We start from the raw sequence: 18,848 nt of genomic DNA, 5'->3' as shown, positions 1-18,848 counted from the left end.
CCCTCTCCATGACCTCCTCCCTCCCCACCAATCCCCTTTCTTTCCCAGTACCCCCTACCCACCAACCCCACTTCATCATCAACCTCCTCCCTTCTCACCAACCCATCCCTCCCATCACTCCCTCCCTACCAACACCCCCACCCTCCCTCTGTTCAAACCAACACCTCCCTCACCATCTCCCCCTCACTCACAATCACCCCCTCCCTCCCCACCAACCCCACCCTCCCCATCACCTCTCCCTCCCAATCTCCCCCTCACTACCCATCAACTCCTCCCTCCCTATCACCCCTACCACCTAACCAACCCCTCCCTCACCATCTTTCCCTCAACCTGACCACTTCTCCTTCCGCACCAACCCCTCCCTCCCCATCACCTCACCCTTCCCACCATCATCCCTCCCTCCCCACCATCACCCACCATCCCCACCAAATCCTCCCTAGCCAGCACCCCCTCTCTCCCAAGTTGGCCTAAAAGAAAAAAGAGGAAATTCGAACAAACCGCCGTGAAACCGTGTATCTCCACCAGGACGAGCTACTGAGAGCTTCAGTTTTCCAAACAACCTCGTAAATATGGGCTCCATATTTTCCAAACCAAAGTGATATTTATCATGTAAACGATGTTATTTTTCCAGAGGAATACAAGATCTCATTTCGAGATCCCAGCTCTGCATCCCTAAATCCATCCCCCATCTCCGAATCATGGCTACACATTTCCTTCAAACACCTGATGATCATAAAAATTCAATTTGAGACTTTGTAAACCTTCATTTTCATCGATATATTTCCCCTCAAAATTAACATTGGATTCAATTGAAGTTTATCCTTAATATTTTCTCCAAAACTACTTTAATTTATATACCAAATGACGGAAACTCAAGACATGACCAAGTCAAATGACAAAAAGAACCTATCTCATTATCACATCTAAGATATAATTCTGAAGATATTAAATCTATTTAATTTTTGAGGCGTTAAAAAGAGTTGATGGAAAAAATGATTTTGTACAAATCTGTAGGTAACATTAATAATTTGGTTGTAGCCCTCGGAGTTGAAGCTCTGCCTTGATTGAGGCTGGAAAAGTTCCTTTTATACAGTTGTAGTTCCCACCGTTGGGTTGATTGGCTGACATCAACCGCATTAATAACATAAGCGGGATTCCCGCTCGCGGGAACATTCTTGCATATGACTCCCCTTCTTCCCCAACCTGCTGTTGTTCTGTTAGCTGGGCAGCCTGGCCAACCCCAATTTAGGGCTGCCGGTCTTGTACTGCCCCAGCTTCCAACCGCGCTTGTTCCCGATGCTGGGGATCACATTAGTGAGTTATGCCGCTGTTTATTACCGCGTGTTGTGCCGGCCTGATCTCCGCACTTGTGGGCCACCATTATCTTTACATTACAATTTCCAATCATTTTGATCTATTTTTCTGCCCAAAACATTTTACCACTTTTATCTTGATTTTTGCAATTGTGTCTGAGAGTCTGTGAAAGCATTAGTGAGTACATGCGCATGCGTACATGTTTGTGCATGAGTTCATGAAAATGCAGGTGCACGTGTGTGTGTGTGTGTGTGTGTGTGTGTGTGTGTGTGTGTGTGTGTGTGTGTGTGTGTGTGTGTGTGTGTGTGTGTGTGTGTGTGTGTGTAATGGAGAGGCAGCGTCCAACACCAGGTGGTGCTGCTGTGCTCCTGTTCGGTGGACACCCTGGCTGCCAATCAAGTTCAAAGACTCACCCCAAGCCATCAAGGTGACCCTTGCGATTTGACCACCTAAATCACCAGGAGCTACAGTCCAGTCAGCCCAGCCTGACTCGGCCCTGACCTTCACCCAATTGGCCCAGGTGAATCACCTCGACTGACCCCTGCTGAGCCCCTGCACTTGGCTTCGAGCCATTGGCCACAGCAGCCTACGGAGCCCAGCCTACCTCGAGTGATTGGCCTTCCTAGCACTGCCCCCAGAATTAATAAGGATCATGTGCCCCTTGGGTCTGCCTCTTTCAACTCCTCATGGCTGGTAAGTAGCACCTTCCACACGAGGTTGGGGTGAGTTTCAAGGTCAGGTAGCAAGAGCCATGTCTGTACCGGTCAAGGGATGGGTGCTCATAGTATCACCTTGATACTATTCAAAGCCAGGATAGCAGAGGTCAGGAGAAAGACAGGAGTCGGACTTGGATGTGACGATTTCAGAAAGAAGCTGGTCAGATTGGTGTAAGGTCAGCAAGACATCAATTAGAAATGCAGGATATGGACTGGTTCAGTCTAATATTTTACAGCAATTCTATCATGCCCCAGAGAAATGATCTAAATATCAGAAATGTGTTTCAAATGTGGGAAGGAGATTTTATAGACATCAAATATAATATGGAGAAAAGGATTTATATAAATCGAAACAAAGGTGGAAGGAAGATTGAAATATACAAATTCATGAAGAAATAGGGTCAAGATTGTGTCAAGAGTGTTACAAAAACGATTAATGCCAGATATCAAAATACAATTCTCCACATCAATTCTGCTGTATTCCATATAAATTAAATGGACTTGTCTCCAATTATTCGGATAAATATTTTCAATGTAATCGAGTGATCAGGACTTTTTTTTCCATTCGTTTTGGACCTGTGTAAAAGTGGAAGAATTTTGGAAGGATTTCAGTATATTATTAGGACAAATTATGAAGATAAAAATACAAAAGGACATGAGAATATTTGTGCTTGGTCATATATATGAAGCAGAATCAAAACTGAAGTTGGATAAATATCAAACAAACTTTCTGAGTTCAGCCATAGCAGCAGTGAAGAAATGTGCAGCACTAACGTGGAGAGCAGAGAGTTTTGTAACGAGGGATGGGACATTGAAATGAAAAACGGTGTCACGTTAGAAAAAAAATGAGTTCTAGTTGAAGGAATCAGATCGGGAACGGTACATGGATATGGCAAATAAAAGTCCATCCACATCCTCCACATCACCCACTCCTCTTAGTTCATGGTTAATAATTATTTGCTAGAAAATCAAATAACTCTGGGAATAATAGCAACTGTATAGATTGAGGTGGGTTTCTCTTTCTTTTCTTTGGGGAGGAGGAGGGAGGGGGTGGGGAGAAAATAGATTAAAGGTTTGGGATCATATTGTACTCTGTTGTTATAAGATATTATCTTTATTGAGTTAATCCTTGTATTGATGTAAATAATAAACAAAAAAAGATGTGGGACAGAGACAGGAACTTTTTGACAGGCCACATGGTTGTGTGTGAAGGTGAGGCCATTTTGGCAAGACATCACCGAAAAATTAGCCAGGATAACAGGAGTGGCTTTCACGGGCGGCCCAGAGTGCTACCTACTCGGTAATGTTATGGACGTCAGCAACAAATTGAACAAATATACAATCTCATTGATAAAAATAGCATTGGCTGGAGCAAAGAAAAGTGGCGCGATCACTTGGATGTCAGACTCCCCTCTACTTATCGCAGAATGGACGGCAGAAATGGACAGCTGGAAACCCATGGAAACAAGTCACATCTCACTTAAAGAACAAATTTGTAAAGATCTGGCAGCCAGACCATGACCACATTGAGGCCGAAATACAGTCATAAAAAAGAAAAAGGACAATAAATGCAACTATTATATTTATTTAAGTGTGGTTTCCCCAATTGGATACTATATATTTAAAAGATATATCAACTCTGATGGTGAGTGGATTCATTTGTTTGGAAGTGGGGAGGGAGGGAGGGACTGTTTGGCTTTTGTTGGTTGTTTGTAAGAAAAAGTTTCATATATTATGATGTTGAAATATTTATTAAGGATATTTTTGAAAAAAATCATAAATAAATATGTTCGTCCCCAAGGGCTGAAGCGGGCCTCTGGTGGTCAAGGAGGCTTGACGTGCCCCGTAGCTCCCTGCGGACGGGGATGATTGCCCGGTCAGCATTGTCCAGGGCTGGAGTGTGGCGTGGAGTGGTGGGTGCTCCTGCTGGTGCCAGGTCCATGGTTGAGATGGTGTCCTCCCTGCCACTGCCGAACCTAACGTAGGTGTAGTTGAGGTTCACATGTAGGAGGAAGACCTGCTCGACCAGGGCTTCGGCCTTGTTTGTCCGTATGTCCTTACGCAAGAGGACTGGTCTCGGGAACATGAGCCATGTTGGGTGGAACATTCCAGATGCCGACTTCCTGGGGAATGAGAACAGACGTTCATGAGGGTCTCATTGGTAGCCGTACACAGCAGTGACCGAATTAAATGGAGCGCCTCGGGCTGGGCATCCTGCCAGTACTCAATGGCCCACCCTTTCGACTTGAGAGCAAGGAGGACTGCCTTCCAGACTACCCTATTTTTGTGTTCAACTTGCCCATTACCTCTTGGGTTATAACTTGTCGTGTGTCTGGTCGCGATACCCTTCGCTGTCAGGTACTTGTACAGCTCGTCACTCATGAAACTAGACCCCCAGTCACTGTGGATGAAAGGTGTGTAGCCAAACATGGTGAAGATCTGCCCCAGGGCCCTGATGACGGTGGCTGTGGAGGTGTCCGTGCAAGGGATAGTGAAAGGGGAGTGTGAGTACTCGTCCACGACCGTGAGGAAGAAGACATTTTGGTTCGTGGAAGGCAGAGGTCCTTTGAAGTTCATGCCAAGACACTCAAAGGGCTGAGTGGCCTTTACAATATGGGCCTGTGGTGTACGGAAGAAATGGGGTTGACACTCTGCACAGACCCAGCAGGCCTCGGTCATGTCCTTGGCGTCCCTGATGGTATATGGCAGCATCCGGGACTTAATGAAGTAGTACAACCTGGTGACACCCGAATGGCAGAGGGACTCATGCAATGTCTGCAGCCTGTCATTGTGCATAGATGCACAGATCTGAGAGAGAGCATTTGGGGGGTCGTTAAACCTCCCGGGGAGGTACTGGATGTCGTAGCTGTAGGTTGCCAACTCGACTCTTCAGCGCAGGATCTTGTCGTTCTTGATCTTGGTCTTGTGGGTAGTGTTAAATATGAACGCCACGGCCCGCTGGTCCATGAGGAGAGTGAATCTCCTGCTGGCCAGGTGGTGGCACCAGTGGCGGACTGCTTCCACAATCGCCTGGTATGCTTTTCAATGGCGGAATGCCCTAGCTTGGAGCCGTGGAGGGTGCTAGACAAGAAAGTGATGAGGTGCCCCCCTTGGTTGAGGGTAGTGGTGAAAGATACCTCAGAGGCATTGCTCTGCACCTGGAATGGGGATTCCTCATCCACGGCCTGCATCATGGCGTCTGCGATGTCGTGTCTGATGCGAATGAAGGCTGCCTGTGCCTCAGGTGGGAGGGGAAAAGTTGTAGCTTGGGCTAGTGGGTGGACCTTGTCCAAGAAGCGAGGGACCTACTGCGAGTAATAGGAGAATAGGACAAGGCACCTGCAGAGGGCTATTAGCGTGTGGGGGAGAGGTAACTCCATTAATGGGCGCATTCTTTCTGGATCTGGGCTGAGGACACCATGGGCCATGGTGGCGAGGTGGGTGATGCTAAACACACACTTCTTCTTGTTGTAAGTGAGGTTCAGCTCCCCAGCCATCTGGAGGAATTTTTCCAGGTTAGCATCGTGGTCCTACTGGTTACGGCCGCATATAGTGACATTATCCATATACGGGAACGTCACCTTTAGCTTGTGCTGTCTACCTTGCGATCCATCTCCTGCTGGAAGATGGAGATCCCGTTCATGACCCCAAAGGGAACTCGGCAGAACGGGTACAGGCTCCCGTCTGCCTTGAAGGTGATGTAGGGTTTGTCCTTCAGGTGGATGGGGATTTGGTAATACGCCGACTTCAGGTCAATCATGGAGAAAACCTGGTAGCGGGCTATCTCGTTGACCATGTCAACGATCCTCGGCAGGGGGTAGGCATCCAGTTGGATGTACCGGTTAATAGTCTGGCTGTAATCCAAGGCTATTCTCGGCTTACTACCCCTTTCAACCACCAGGACTTGGGCTCTCCAGGGGCTGTTACTGGGCTCTGTGACACCTTCTACCAGGAGTCGCCGCACCTCCGCCTTGATGAAGTCTCTGTCTGCGGAACAATAGCGCCTAATTCTGGCACCAATCGGCTTGCAGCCTTGTATAAGATGAGGGAAGAGTGCCGGTGGGGTGATGCGAGAGGCCGAAGGTTGGCAGGACTGCTAGGTTGGCATACTGTGTAACGTGAGTGGAGGTTGGCGCCCGCGAAGGCAAGGGTGATACTTTGCATGTGGCAATGGAAATTGAGGCCCAGGAGGACTGAGACGCAGAGTTTGGGCATGACCAGGAACCTGAACCCTGTGTATGTCTCCCCTCCCACAGTAATATCGGCCAAGCAGCGCCTGAGGGTACCAACAGTCTTATTCTTGGCAGCGAGGGCGATCGAGCAGGTGGTGGGGTGGACTTTTAATGTCGGGGAGTGGGCCACACTCGGGATAATGAAGCTTTCTGTGCTGCCACTGTCGAACAGGCTCTTTGTTACCTGCCCGTTGACTTGCACGACCTTCATAGAGCTCCTGAGGTCATGAGGGATGTCACTGGTCGGAGTGGTGGCAGCCAGGACCATCTCAGGGTCAGAGACATCGCTCTCCGGTTATGGCATCTGGAGGCTTGTGGAGCGTCGGTAGGGTGTCCTAGTCATTGCTCGTGTTGACCACATCGACGTTGGTTATGGGGTGTGGCGTGCAGCAACTGATGGTGTCCGGAGTCATGGAGAGCATCAGCTGGGTGGCCTGAACATTACCTGTGTTGACTATGTCATTCTCATCATCATCGGGGGCCTGCTGTGTCGGCCGCTGCTTGGCCCAAGATGGCGGCGTCACATGGGTGCTTCCCCCAGCCATGTTCATTGTGTCGGAGGAAGTGACATCGTTGGGGCCGGTGGCAGTAACGTCATTATGTCAGCCAGAATTGATGTCACACCATGAGACAGAAGTGATGCTGGCGAGCGCTGTGGCTAGTCCAGGTACTCGGGGTACATGCTGCAATCGTCACTGGCAGAGCCAGATGCTGCACCGTCAGAGTTGTGGAAGGCAGAAGTTGTAGCGGGAAAATTGGCACCACCCCGCTCGCGTATGTGGAGGGGTCCGCGGGGAAGTGGGGAGGTCATAGAGGGCCACTGAGCTGCCGGCTGATTTTGAGAGCCACACTTTAGTAAAGTCAACTTTCTTGCCGCATCGGGAACAGTACTGGTTCCTAGCTGAGCAGTGTTGGCATGATAGTCAGTCTGACCCACACCAGGACCCACAGTACTTACAGGAATGCCGGGCACCTGATGCAGCGACGTTCTCCTCCACAGCTCGGTCTATGGCTGCAGCTGCAGTGTGAGAGGGCAATGAGGGAACAAGGGTGAACTTAGAATCGAAGGCTTCGATGTGCATTGCTGCAGTTTCCAGGTTTCAGAACACTTGCCCTGTCTTGGTCAGGGCGTAGACATTATCTTCCATCAGCTTCTGCTGGATGGCCCACAAGCGTAGCCCTCGGACGAAGGCGTCCCGGGTCAGCCTTCCCCGGGTTCAGCCAGACACGGTCGGGCCAACTCTCGCAGGTGTCCCAAGTAAGCCATCTCCCTGGGTTGCTCTGCTTGGGTGTTGAAGAGGTACCTTGGTCAGACCGCATTAATGGGGGTCTTGTACAATTTCTCAAAGGTGTCCATTGTGCTCTTGCACATGGAGCAGCCTTTGGTTGCCTGGAAGGCGTGGGGACCCATCTTTGACCGGAGTAGGACCGGCCTCTTCCGATCTGAGTCCAGGATGCCACCTGCATGCGCCTCGATGATTGCCTCGACCGCGTGCTGCCATATCTCAAAGCGTGTCTGGGCTTCTGGGTGGTGTGGGTCAACTTCGAAGCTCCCTGAGGAACAGGCATGGGAACATTTTGTGGATTAAATTGTGGTGCGCTGTTAGCCAGAATCAGATGCACACAAGGTAAAGACAGTACAACAGGCTTTAATCCACAAAGACTTCCACAGAGCCAGGCTGGGGGTAGCTGCAGTAACTCTGAGTGAGGCCTCGGGAGGCCAGCGCAGGGTTTTATCCTGGAGGGTGATTGACACCCAACCGGGTTGGGCTTGATCCCTTCAGGCCGACTGATTGACAGCTGACCAGGTGTTGTCCTGTCTCCTTGCACTTCTTCAGGTACAGAGGTTCCCCCTTGCAGTTGGCCGATGATGTACCACCACAAATTTCCATTCAAGCAAACTTTCCTTATGATCTCCTAGTGAGGGTCGCATGATGTAGTGAAGTGAGATGGACGCTGGCCCAGGGGCTCTCCAAACACAAACATTTTACATCTATTAAAAACCCCCAAACCCACTTTTGGTCAGACAGCTGCAGTATGGACCAGAGACCAAAGTCGAAGCAACTAGATTCAGCTATTGAGCTAATTCTGACAGTTGTCTGTCGAGACAATTATTTCCGGGAGAAAAAGGAGTCAAAATACTTACAAGTGATGAGGGAATGCTCCGGGATCAGCAGAATGACATAAAAAGTAAATCTGCAAGCAAAAACAACAAGGAATCAACGTGGAAACCTCCAGAACAGATCGAGGGGCCTTATGGTGATGAAAATGGCGGGGCCACTTCAAGGCCTGCCAGTGAAGTCGGAGGCCAGCCCACCTGACAGGAAAAAAAACTGCAAATTGATATTGCCTTTCTATAAGAAATCCATCTTCTCACACAGGAGCCTAAGAAACTGAGGAAAGAATCGATAGGACAGGTATTAACATCATCTGTTCACACCAAGGCCAGGGTAATCAATAACAACACTTTGAGAGACGATGATTGATCCACAAGGCTGATATGTATTAGTTGATGGTCAGATTTACTCAGAACCCTGGAGACTTTTAAATCTCCCACCACCTAACAGTGAAAATGATTCCTTTATTCAGAATATTTTTCTCAAGGTATCAGGGGACGACAAAATATACTTGGAGGGGGTGGCTTTAGTTTTTGCTTGGATCCTGTTCTGGACAAGTCACCTCGAGAATATCCCGAATAAAAGCAGGCAAAACTACCTTGGCTTTCCTGAAAGATTAAAATTTGACAGATGTGTGGAGGCCAATGCCTCCATTTTTCCTCGACTCGGATTGGCCTTTCTTTGTTATCAACACAGCAAATTCGGAGAACATTCGTCTGAATACTTATCTTGAACCTTTGACCCTGTCTATCTCGATGCCAGAAAAAACAACTAAGTCACAGAGATGGCGTTCGAACCCCACCCATCTTCAAAAACCAGATTTTGGCAAGGATGTAAGCGACCAGATAAAGTTATTCTGCGAGTCAAACTGTGCCTCCTCTCCCAATAGTTTTATATTTTATGGGGACAAACAATATCACAAACAAAAGGGATGAAGAAGAAATACATGGGAGAAATAGAAGAGCTGGAAACAAATTTGGAAATTGGAAAAGGAGTTCCAACAGTCTAGTTCCAAGGAATTTTTAAACAAAAAAAGCTCCAATAGGTCACATCCTTCTAGAGCTGAAAACGACCTGATGAGAGAAAGCCACATGGTCTTGTCCTGGCAACTGAGAACAGAAGAAAGGTGAAGGACAACTGATGCAATTCAAACTGGAGCAAGTTAACTCTCATATAATCCAATAGAAATTAATGACACAGATTTATACAAATTTATATCCATCAGAGCCACTCAAGAAGAAATTGAAAAGGACCTAGGCTCACTACAATCGAATAAATCACAAAGGGAAATGGTTGATCTCCTGAATTTTACAGAGAATTTTTCTTAAATAATACATCCCTACCATCATGGATGTTATTAACTTTGCATCTAAATTTCAAACTCTGCATCGTGGGGGCTGAGTGGGGGCTGAGTTTGCTGAAGTTCAGATGTGCTGGCTTGAGGTGGTTGATGGTGAAGGTCTCTTCCTTCGCATCGATATACAGCACATATGTCGATGCGTTGTGTCTGACTACTTTCTATGGCCACCCTTTGATCAAAAATGTACTCACAGGTCCCTGAAATTTTGGGATCCAAGTATTTGGCCTGGCTGTACAGAGGAGGCTGCAGAGGGGCTCAAGTTCCCGTCTTTCCTTTTGTTTTGTCATTGAGGCCGTCAGGTCCTCTGGATTCTTGGCAGCGGCCAAAAAATTCCTGGTATCACCATCTCGGCTGCTGAGGTGTTGAGGTCTTCTTTTGGTGCAGTGCGGATCCACAGGAGGACCCAGGTTAGCTCATCTGTCCAGTTCGGCCCTTCAAGCCAAAGCCATCAAGGCTGCCTTTAGGTGCCTGTGGAACCTCTTCAGCAACCTACTGGACTCAGGGTGGTACACCCTGGTATGGTGAAGCTGGCATCACAGCAAGTTGGCCAGTGCCGCCCAGAGTCCCAACATGAACTTTGTACCTCTATCAGAAGGCATAAACTCCAGGACTCATGTGACTCCCAGGTGTTAATCAGGTCTCAGTGGTTATATTAGACAGCTGGACTTCCTCTGGGAACCTCATGGAGCAGTCAATCATGGTGAGAAGATAACTCATCCTGCGGGAGACTGTTAGTGACCCTACTATGACAATATAGATGTGACTGAACCTATATCATGCTAGCTTGAATATCTGAGGGTGCCTTGACGTGTGTCTCGCTTTGGACGTCTGGCTGAGTGTGTAGGTCTTGGCCCAATGACAACTTGTTTTTGGAGGCTGTGCAAGACAAATTTACTGGCCACCATTTTGACAGTTCTGATGGCTGGGTGCCCCCGATTGTGCACCTCATCGAAAACCTGTCATTTCCACGCTGCCGGCACGATGGGGCAGAGTTTGCCAGTGGAGAAGTCGCAGAGCAGCATCTACTTACCAGGGTCAATGGCGACAGCCTCCAGCCTGAGCCAGGAAACTGCTGTCCCGTATGACACGAGCTCAGTGTCTTGCGGCTGTGCCCTGCTTAGGACTGCAGAGTCTATTCCCTGGGACAGACTCGATCGCGGGGTGGGACAGTGCGTCGGCCACAATGTTGGTTTTATCTACGACGTGTTGAATGTCTGTAATGAACTCAGACTCATATGAGAGGTTTCGCTGCTGCTTGGCCGACCATGGGTCCAACACTTTATGGAAGGCAAAGGTTAATGGCTTCTGGTTCATGAAGACCCTAAATTGTCTACCTTCCAAAAAATACCTGATGTGTCTGACTGCCAGGTACAGCAGAAATTGCTCTCGGTCAAAGGCACTGTATTTGAGTTTGGGTGGCCAGAGGTGCCTGCTAAAGAAGGTCATGGGCAGCCATTGCCCTTCGATGAATTGCTCCAGTGCGCCCCCTACTGCTGTACTGGAAGCATCTACTGAGAGAATGGTTGGCACCTCCGGCCTGGCGTGTACCAGAAGGGTGGTGTGGGCCTGTGCATCCTTGGCCCTCTGAACACCTCCAAAGCCTCATTGTCCCAGCTAATCTCTTTTTGTTTCTCCGCCATAAGTGCAAAAAGTGGGTGCATGATGTGGGCTGCTGTTGGTATGAATCGGTGATAAAAGTTAATCATACCAGTGAATTCTTGCAGTCCCTTTACTGTGGTGGGGGGGAGTTTGGGGAATCACCAAACAGCCTCTACCTTTTCAAGCAGGGATTTAGCTCCATGCCTATTGATTCGACCCTCCAGGAAGTCAAACATTTCCAGCCTGAACTGGCACTTAGTAAGGTTTATCGTAAGTCCAATTTCCTGCAGAGGTAAAATTCTACTGTGGTTGTCCTGTTGGGGCAGGGATAGTAACCACATGGCCTCCACCCTCCTGCCTGCTTTGGTACCATGTGCAGGGGGAGGCACATGGGCAGCTGTTCCAGCAAAATCTGCTCAAAGAGCAGACAAGTCCTGTGTCCCTCAGCAAGGGCGAGCATTTGGTTCAGGAGGGTGGATGGGACTCTGTCCGTGGGAACCCAAAGATGGGGGTTAATCGCTCCTTGAGGGTATTGTATTTACCTTGCTCTGGAGGATGCTGCAGGGGGTCGAAGACCCCTGCTGCCATGTCCTACTCGAACGAGCTCACCACATAGTAGTCACATATGTCCTTGGCGGTGATCTGGTAGAATTGGGCCTCGGTCTGTTCGAACCACACGTGTGGCTGTGAAGCCCAGAACATTGACAGCTTCAACTAAACTGCTTGAAGAGCCACCTGGTCCATCATCTGGCGGTTGCACCTGCCGGGGTCACCAATGAAGGATGCACGATACCCCGAAATGTGGAAAGAATGACACACACCCAAGAAGTCGAAGTTGAAGACACGTTTGTTGCACCGGCAGCTCTGCATATATTCTCTCCCGCTGCTGACGACAGGACTTACGAGACGACAGCGTCGGCCTTAGATTGGTGGGTGTTCCCTCCATTGCTCATTGCTTCCCGCCATGTGGGTTTTCACCTGGGACAAAGTTTTTTTGTCCCCGCGGACTCTGCGCAGTCACCACGTTCGTCAGCCATCTTGTGTACTGGATGGCGTCCTGGTTAGCAGATGGCAACACCCATATATTTTGTAAGAATATGGAGCCCATATTTACAAAGGGTGGGAGTGAATATTTAAATGAAGCTCTGACATTCCCTTTCTCTATAAGGCCTCAGTTTATGAAAAGGAATGTTAAAGTAATCGGCATTCCTCCTGGGAGTCCTTTGTCTTCATTTTTATTTTTCTTTTGGCAAGGGGATGGAGGGGAGATGGGGGTAGTGTATGAGGGGATTTTTTATTCTTTCTTTTAACTATGTATTTGATTTGAATTATTATTAATTGTGTGAATTCTTTGTGGTGTTTAATTTCTGAATAATATATATTTTTAAATGATCGGTCTTCTATCTACGGGACCAGGAGTGGCCGAGAGAAACACTGGGGACGCCCTCTGCCCAGCCCCACCCCAAATATTAATGTGATCTACCAGGATCGTTGACAAAATCATCGAAGACCCCTTCACCCGGCCAACAGCATCATCCAGCTATTCCCGTCGGGAAAGAGATCCAGGAACATCAGAGCCGGTACCACCATGCATGGAGAACGTGGAATGATTGATGAGCTGCTCATACAAATACTCCTCGACTCTGCTATTTATTCAACAATATTGAGTTATTTTTCTGGACGTGCTGCACGTGTATCATTTGTCTGTTGGTGCGAGGGCTTGGTTGTGTGTTTGCATGTGTTTACCCCAAGAATGCTGTTTCATCAGGTAGTACTTGTGCTATCCAATGGTAATAAATTTGACCTTGGTCTTTGGAGCGGGTGCAGAGGAGATTTCCTGGATCGGTGAATGTATCTCATGAAGCAAAGTTGACTGAGTTAGAGCTTTTCTCTTCCCCCCTCCCCCACCCAGCAAAGTTGACTTTATTCACAAATTATTTCCAAAGAGGAAGACCGTTCCAAGTCTTTTCACCTCCTCGTGTTGCATCCACATATTCCTTTCACTGCACATTGCTGCAAACAACTCTGATTAGCTTCATTGCCACCACTTTGATACCATGTAGTTATTGCCCCCTTCTGCTATTGGAGGGGTTCCCCTTGGCCTCAGCCCCTCAGTGCCTGGTAATGGGAGGATTATGTTCCATCTCGTGTTGGCTGTGTCAGCCTCCGTGCATCCATCAGCATGTACTCCTGCAGCCTGGAATGTGCCAATTGGCCACGGTCCCTCCCCGACATGTCCGCGTGCTCAAAGACCAAAAGGTTTAACATCGAATATGAGATGCACAGTACAAGCCCTTCGGCCCTCGATGTTGTGCCGACCGATGTATTCCTACCAAAATAAAAATAACTAACCCCTTCCTCCCTCATAACCCTCCATTCATCTTTCATCCACATGACTCAGAGCCTCTTAAATGCCCCTAGGTTTCAGCCTTCACCACCACCCTAGTTCTAGGACTCGTCCCATGTCCCTGACCTGGTACACAGACACTGCACCCCCTCCCCTTGTCACCCTCCTGCTTCCCCCACCCTGAGCCACTGGTGAAGATGGTTTCTGTCCCAACAGGTATTGGTGACCTCAGCCAGGGAGCAGATCTGGGAGACAAACCCCAACTGCACCGAATTCGGGTTCCCGCAGATCAAAGAACGTCCGTCGGCCAAGGTGAGTGACCCGATGGTGAACTGAAACTCCAGGGGTGGTCTCTGTCCTCCTGGTCCATTTCCAATACTGTCCCCTGTCACCCACCAGGCCCATCCCCAAAGCCCCCATTCCCCATCATGTCTCTCCTCCCACCAGACCGATCCTCTCACTAGATCACCCATGATGGGGAATGGGCCTTTGGGGCAGGCCCAGCGGAGTGATGGGGCTTCAGGATGAGACCAGTAGGGAGGTGGGGGCTTTGGGGACCAGCTGGTGGGGACAATGGCTTTGGGGATGGACCTGGTGGGGATCAGGGGCTTTGGGGAGGGACCAATGGGGAATAGGATATGTGGGAGGACATGGTGGGCAAAAGGATTAGTGACAGAATGAGTGGGAATGGTATTGGGGATGGTCTCGGCGGGAGATGGGATTTTGTATGGACCCAGCGGGGATGCGATTGGGAATGGATCAGGTGAGGGACGGTATTGGGTTTTGGGGTCCTTTGGGCTCATACTACCCCCTCCAGCCATGTGCCTCCCGGAACTGGGGGTCTCTGTGCTGCTCCCTGTCTCTGGGGATGCGATTGGGAATGGATCAGGTGAGGGACGGTATTGGGGTTGGACCCGGTGGGGGACGGGATTTGAGACAGATCTGGCAGGGGACAGAATAGGGGATGGACCCGGCGGGGATGATGTTGAGGATGGACCCATTCAACTCACATTGCATTGTCAATCTCATGGCTTGTGGGAAGAAGTTATTTCCCTGCCTGGCAGCCTGATTTTGTTCCTCCATATCTACTTCCTGATGGTAGTGGGTCAAAGATGCCATGTTCTGGATGTCTGCGAGTCTATTTACAGGCCCCATCCCTGCAGACAATCAGAAGGTCCTTGCCTCGAAGTCCCATCCATGTGGCCTCTCCCTCAGCAATCCCTCGTCGGAACACAACTACCCCCTCCTACCTACCTCTGCCAGCCCTTACTATTCTCATCACAGTTCCAGGCACCTGTTATGTCATCTCTCGATGACCTGCGCCAGCTCTAATTTGGACCCTGGCCTCACCTAAACCAGTGGAATAACCAGTGCCTTCTCCCCTCGAAAGCCCAAGGGAATCTGCACCCTCAGCAGCGTCCTGCTGGCACACCATTGAATGCCCTCCATCCCCCTTCCATGGACTCCCTGCTGTTATCAAGCTCCTGTATGGACCCCACCCTGGCGAAACTATCCACATTTTCACTAATCCTTCTGCACCTCCAGGGAGTCTGGGTTGTGTTGGAGGACTGGTGGAGAATATCAGGAGACAGGGAGCAGTGTAGAAACCTCCAGCTCTGTGAGATGGGGAACAGTGCAGAGACCCCCAGCTCCCAGAGACAGGGAGCAGCACAGAGACCCCCAGTTCCGGGAGACACATGGCTGGAGGGGGTGGTATGAGCCCAAAGGACCCCAAAACCCAGCAGCAATAGACATTCACCAAGGCAAGCAGTTATTTAAACATAAGTTGTTTTTAATTATTTTTAAACATGAAAACAGAATCAAACTTTAACTTATCTATATTAACTTAACTAACCTTTATCCCCTTCTAAGTCTAAGCCCATGTGTGTGTGTGTGTGTGTGTGTGTGTGTGTGTGTGTGTGTGTGTGTGTGTGTGTGTGTGTGTGTGTGTGTGTGTATGATGTGTGTATAAATTTGAGAAAAGTTATTTGGTTCACAGTTCAATCTCACTTCTCATTCTTCCAAGTTCAATGGTTGTAGGCAATTCTGATACTGTGCACGGAATTGAACATGTATAAAGTTAACAAGGCTTTGCCACTCAGGAAAGTTCCGTAGGGTTTGCAGAGAGAGATTTGTTGGATCAGACACATAACCAGTTCACATGGTGGGAATCACTAACATAACAAGGTGATACTGTGTAAATTACTCACACAACATGTTTACACAATTGGACACACGAACATATTGTTTAGAATATGGGTTTCACTAAGGAAACAAGGTCAAATTTTGGGACACACATGATAAGGTCACACTGTGTAAACGACTCACGAAACAAGTTTACACTGAGGAACTCACTAACATGAAGTTTACAATGTGGGATTCACAAAGTGAACAAAATTGTACTGTGCAACTCTATCACATGACAAGTTTACACTGTGGAACTGACTCACATAACACGGTTACACTGTGGAATTCACTCACATAACAAGGTTATACTGTGGAACTCATTCACCTAAATAGGTTACACTGAGGAACTCACTAACAACATTTTCAATTTCAAATTTAGCGAAATTACAAGGTATCACTGTGAAACTCAGACACATAACAAGTTTACACGGTGGGAATCTGAAACATAACAATGTCACACAGTCAAACTTACTCCATACCTATGTTACAGTCTGAGGCTCACTAACTAGACAGGTTGACACTGTGGAATTCACTTCCATAACAACGTCACACTTTCAAAATCTCTCATATAACAAGGTCAAATGGTGGGACTCACTCACACTGTGGAACACACTCACCTAAAAAAGTTGCACTGAGGAATTCACTAACATAACATTTTTAAAATCGAATTTAGCAAAATTATAAGGTTACACTGTGAAACTGACTAACAAAATGTTTACACGGTGGGAATCTCACACATAACAACGTCAAACTGTCAAACTCACTAACATACCAATTTTACACTCTGAGATTCACTAACTAGAGAGGTTGACATTGTGGAATTCACTTCCTGAACAACATCACACTTTTAAACTCACTCACATAACACGGTTACACTGTGGAACTCACGAACAAAACATTTTCAATATCGAACACCAGTGATATAACAAGGTCAGAATGTGGGACTCACTCACATAACAAGGTTAGACGGCAGGTAAAAATCACATCACATGCTCATTCTGTGGAACTCATTCACATTGTGGAATCCCCCTCAATAAGAAAGTTAAACTGTGGAAATCTCTCACATAATAAGTTTACAATGTGGAACTCATGACCTCAGCAATGTCACACTGTGGAACTGATTCACATAACAAGGTCAAACTGTGGGACTCACTCACGTAACATTTACAATGTGGGATTTAGCGAAATTACAAGGTAACACTGTGAAACTCACCCACATAGCAAGTTGACACAGTGGGAATCTCACATATAACAATGTCACACTGTCAAACTCACTCCATACCAATGTTACACTCTGAGGCTCACTAACTAGACAGGTTGTCATTGTGGAATTCACTTCCATAACAACGTCACATTTTCAAACACTCACATACAACAAGGTCAAGTGGTGGGACTCACTCACACTGTGGAACACACTCACCTAAAAAAGTTGCACTGATGAACTCACTAACATAATATTTTCAATATCGAATTTAGCAAAATTACAAGGTTACACTGTGAAACTCAGACACATATCAAGTTTACATGGTGGGAATTACTCACGTAACAAGGTCACACGTTGTAAATTACTCACACAACAACTTTACACTGTGGGACACACAAACATATGGTTTAGAATAGGGGTTTCACTAAGTAAACAAAATTATACTGTGCAACTCTCGCACATGACAAGTTTACACTGTGGAACTGACTCACATAACACGGTTACATTGTGGAACTCACTCAGCTAAAAAAGTTGCACTGAGGAACTCACATAACTTTTTCAACATTGAATGGAGCAAAATTACAAGGTTACACTGTGAAACTCAGACACATAGCAAGTTGACACGGTCGGAATCTCACACATAAAAATGTCACACTGTCAAACTCATTCTATACAAATGTTACACTCTGAGGCTCACTAACTAGACAGGTTGACACTGAGGAATTCACTTCCATAACAATGTCACACTTTCAAACTCTCTCATATAACAAGGTCAAATGGTGGGACTCACTCACACTGTGGAACTCACTCTCCTAAATAGGTTACACTGAGGAACTCACTAACATCACATTTTCAATGGTTCCATAACAACGTCACAATTTCAAACTCTCTCATATAACACAATAGACAATAGGAGCTGGAGTAGGCCATTTGTCCTGTCGGGCCAGCACCGCCATTTTAGATCATGGCTGATCATTACCATCAGTACCCCTTTCCAGCCTTATCCCCATAACCCTTAACTCCGTTACCCACAAGAGTCTTATCTAACTCTCTTTTGAACATAGTCAGTGAATCCGCCTCTACCACCCTCTGTGGCAGAGCATTCCACAGATTCACACTTCTCTGGGTAAAAAAATGCTTTCTCATCTCCGTCCTAAAGGGCCTACCCTGTATTCTTAAACTATGCCCTCTAGTCCTCGTCTCCCCCATCATTGGGAACAAGTAATCAGACTTCACCTTGTCTATCCCCCTGATGATTTTGTATACCTCAATCATGTCCCCCCTCATCCTTCTAAACTCCAATGGATACAAGTCCAGTTTTTCTAGCCTTGCTGCATATGACAACCCTGCCATCTCTGGAACTAACCTTGTAAATCTGCGCTGCACACCCTCTATAGCTAGTATGTCCTTCCTCAAGTTTGGAGACCAGAACTGGACGCAATACTCCAGGTGGGGTCTCACCAGGGCCCTGTATAACTGCAGAAGGGCGTCTCTGTTCCTATACTCCAATCCCCTCTTTATGAAAGCCAACATTCCATTTGCCTTCTTCACAGCTTTCTGAACCTGCATGACACTGAGGAATTCACTTCAGTGACCGGTGAACAAGTACACCCAGATCCATTTGCACTTCCCCACTCCCTAGCTTGTTTCCATTTAAATAATACTCAGCTTTCCTATTACTTCCCCCAAAATGAATAACCTCACATTTGTTCACATTGAAATTTATCTTCCATTTAGCCGCCCACTCCTCCAGCCTGTCCAAGTCCCTCTAC

General features: G+C 47.6%; 1 long non-coding RNA gene across 1 annotated transcript; it reads right to left on the bottom strand.

The window, feature by feature from the left end:
* Nucleotides 1-3,850: 3,850 nt before the first annotated feature.
* Nucleotides 3,851-17,099, bottom strand: LOC138750477 (uncharacterized). Its single transcript, XR_011349353.1, has 3 exons — nt 16,826-17,099; nt 8,409-8,458; nt 3,851-4,153 (listed from the first exon to the last, which is right to left on the bottom strand). It is a non-coding gene; the product is annotated as an uncharacterized lncRNA (long non-coding RNA).
* Nucleotides 17,100-18,848: the final 1,749 nt, after the last annotated feature.

This window comes from Narcine bancroftii, unplaced genomic scaffold (assembly GCF_036971445.1).
Source record: "Narcine bancroftii isolate sNarBan1 unplaced genomic scaffold, sNarBan1.hap1 Scaffold_153, whole genome shotgun sequence".
In the NCBI taxonomy this organism is placed as follows: Eukaryota; Metazoa; Chordata; class Chondrichthyes; order Torpediniformes; family Narcinidae; genus Narcine; species Narcine bancroftii.
Note: the sequence above shows the minus strand (reverse complement) of the source record. Positions and strands in the feature narration are given on the sequence as shown.